This window comes from Didymella exigua (assembly GCF_010094145.1).
Source record: "Didymella exigua CBS 183.55 unplaced genomic scaffold M421scaffold_63, whole genome shotgun sequence".
Classification (NCBI taxonomy): domain Eukaryota; kingdom Fungi; phylum Ascomycota; class Dothideomycetes; order Pleosporales; family Didymellaceae; genus Didymella; species Didymella exigua.
This window is the reverse complement of record NW_022984837.1, coordinates 62,654-66,034: the sequence shown is the minus strand read 5'-3', so window position 1 is coordinate 66,034 and position 3,381 is coordinate 62,654.

Sequence of the window (3,381 nt, the reverse complement as noted above, 5' to 3'; positions counted from 1 at the left end):
AGAAGAAAAAGCATCTATAATTTATTATCACAGTCTATTATCACATACTTATGCTCTAAAGTATACAATAGTACAAAGTCTAGAGTAGTAACCTAGATTTTGCTAATAACTACCCATTCCTAGACCCTACCTAGCTACCCTACCTATACCTATACCTAGTCACGTGCTACCCTACCTATACCTATACCCAGTCACGTGCTACCCTACCCAAACGGTTTGGGTAGGGTACCTCATGTACCCTACCTAGTTCCTACCCATAAATCACGTGACTATACCTATACCCTACCCTACCCTACCCATCCGCCAGCCTACTTCACCCCCTATCTAAGATTCTGTAAGCACAGATGCGTGAGCAGGCTGCTATTAATAGTGTTGTTAAGTTATTAAAAGATCTTCTATTGCTATATTATTAGGCTTAAGCTCCTTTAGAAATGCTAGAAGCTTAATAACTTCTATAATTACTAATTTATAAGTATATCCTTGTAGTCCTTTGTAGAACTTTGTACGTTTAAAGACAATATCTTATGTGAGTATAATCTAGTCCTTAGTAGGAAGCTAGATCCTAAAGATGTTAGTTAAGTTATAGCTAACAACATTGGGAAAAATTTTTCCATTGTCAAAATTAGGAATTGTTGCATTGTACTGTAGGCAACAGTAGGACTTGTAGGCCTACAATAGTTATTTAATGTGTATTTAATGTCTAGCTAATTTTAAGCTAACAGCTCTAATAGTCTTAATAGCTATAATAGCTATAACAACTACTAATCCTGTTTTAATAGTAGCTCTACTTAATAAACTATACTTTTATTATTTTAATATACTACTAAGTCTACTCTTTAAAATAAGCTATTAAACAATATTATAGGCCTATTAATAGAAAAGTTATTAAGCGTAGAAGGTTCTAAGCTTAATATTCCTTACTAAGACACTAAGTTAAGATTCTTTGCTAGGGCTCTAGCAGCCTAAACATTAGAAAATACAAGAATATTATTTAAGAATAGTAGGTAAACTAAGAATTTTATACCTAGGACTGCCTGTTTTGCAAGCTCCTGTTGCGCTGCTGTTTTGTGTGTGTGTTTGTGTGTGTGTTTGCTAGCAGGTGCTATGCTGTGTGCTGTTGCAGCTGCAGCTGATACATTGTGTGCTGGCGCAGCTACAGCTGCTATGGTGTGCTGTCGCAACTTCAAAACACAAACCTTTAATAAACAATCCTTCAACACTCTATAACTTGCGTTGCAGTAGGCCTATAGTAATAATTTATTGCTTATTTTAAAGCTACAATTCTGGTCTACCTATGCGTGAAATTTCGCAATTTTTAAATATTTAATGCTAGTGCTAGTAGAACTAAGGGTAGCTATGTAAGAATATTGCAATATTATTTTAAGTTTATAAAATATAGGCACTTAGTATTTTAGCTATTAGCAATATTAGCGCAAAATTAGGGCTGTTAGGTGCAAATTAGGGCTGTTGGGGCTGTTGAACAGCTGTTGCATGACCATGTCACAACTGTCAGCAACAGCCAGTCTGGGCCGGATTTCGAAAAACTTTTCCCGATGAAGGTAGCCTATAAGCGCTCTTAATTTAAGCTTGTCTGCGCATTTAAGCAACTAATTAAGGACATACGCTTTACAGCCTATTAGTTGCATGTATTAAACCTTTAGCTTTGTTTTCTAAACTATTTTGTATAACGTAGATTATCACCGAGCCAGCCATATCACCAAACCAGCCACTTTCTATTAGCACAACCACCTTTTACCCTAATACAACATGCCTTAATAACAACAACTTTAGATTACTACTAGAGAAGGCAGAGTTATCCTTGCTATCTAGGCCTTCTATGCTAGCTAATTTTGCATTATCTGCAGTGCTGCTAGAGCGTTAAATGTACCTTATTAGCAGGTCTCTAATTACCTTTACAATATCACGTTTTAACTAGACATACATGCTAATTGCTAGAAACTTACTATACTAGAGGAGCAGACAATTGTCTAGTATATACTTAACCTTAATTCGCAAGGATTTGCGCCCTAGCTATGTAAGGTGGTAGATATAGCTAATAAGATACTTAGTGTGCGTAGTGAAGAGCCTGTTAGCAAACTATAGGCTAGCAGGCTTGTGACGCGTTTAGACAAGCTTAAAATAGCCTTTAATTAAGCTAAGGATAGACAGAGGATACTACAGGAAGATCCTAAGATAATTAGTATGTAGTTTAAGCTAGTAGAGGATACTTAAGTTAAGTATAGCATTTATAATAATAATATGCACAACTTTAATAAAACTAGGTTCTAGATAGGTAGTGCTTTGTCTTTTAAGGTTGTAACAGGCTTAGAGAGACGTGCTTAGCCAGAGCTTGTTCAGCCAGGTAATCGCAAGTGGGTTACTGTTATCTAGAGCATCTGCGCTAATAGGTATGCAACCCCACCTTTTATTATCTACAAAGGACGCGTCTACATCTCTGCCTAGTATAAGGAGATAGATATACCCTATAATTAGAAGCTCTTAGTCTCTAAGAATAGTTAGATAAATAATATACTTAGCCTTAAGTAGTTAAAGTACTTTAACACGTATATAAAGACGTGTTAGGTAGGAGTGTATAGGTTGCTTATCTTAGACAGCTATAAGAGCTATCTTAACTAGGAGTTTAAGGACTATTACCTAGAGAACTAAATCCTTACTCTCTATATACTACCTTACTTATTATATATTCTCTAGCTACCTAATATTATCTATTTCTTGCTATTAAAGTGTAAGTACTCCTAACAAGTTTAAGACTTAGTATACTAATATATCTTCTATATTAACAAGGAAGGCTTCCTACTAGCCTTTAGGGATGTATTCCTTAATAAATTTACAAAGGTTAACTACTAAAAGGCCTTTAAGGTATTAGGGCTTATTCCTACTAACATGCAGGTAGTGTTAGATTGCCTTAAAGTGCAGCTGCATACCCTACTAGCATTACCTCTACCTAAAACGCTGTAGTAATCTAAGATACTAAGCAATACACACATGTTTAGGTCTTAATCTAAGCTTATAAGTAACTCCTTCTAAAAATTACTAAGTATAGTATAAGAAGGATTCTTAAAGCTTATAAAAGGGGCTAAAGAGATACTATACAAAAATATCCTTATTAAGGCCTATGTGCGAGAGCTTGAAGAGCAATTAGTAGTAATAACTAAGAGAAAATTGCGTAAGAGAAAGCAGATTTAGCATAGTAGCACACTTAAGTATGGCCTAACAGCATTGCAGGTAGCTGCTGAGGCGTGTGTAGCAGCTTAGCTATCTAAGAAGACTTAGGGTAGAGGTAGGCTGGCGGAATGGGTATACTCCAACGTCCTTCGTGGGTACCCCCCAAAACTTTGTCAATAATACATGGATTCTAGC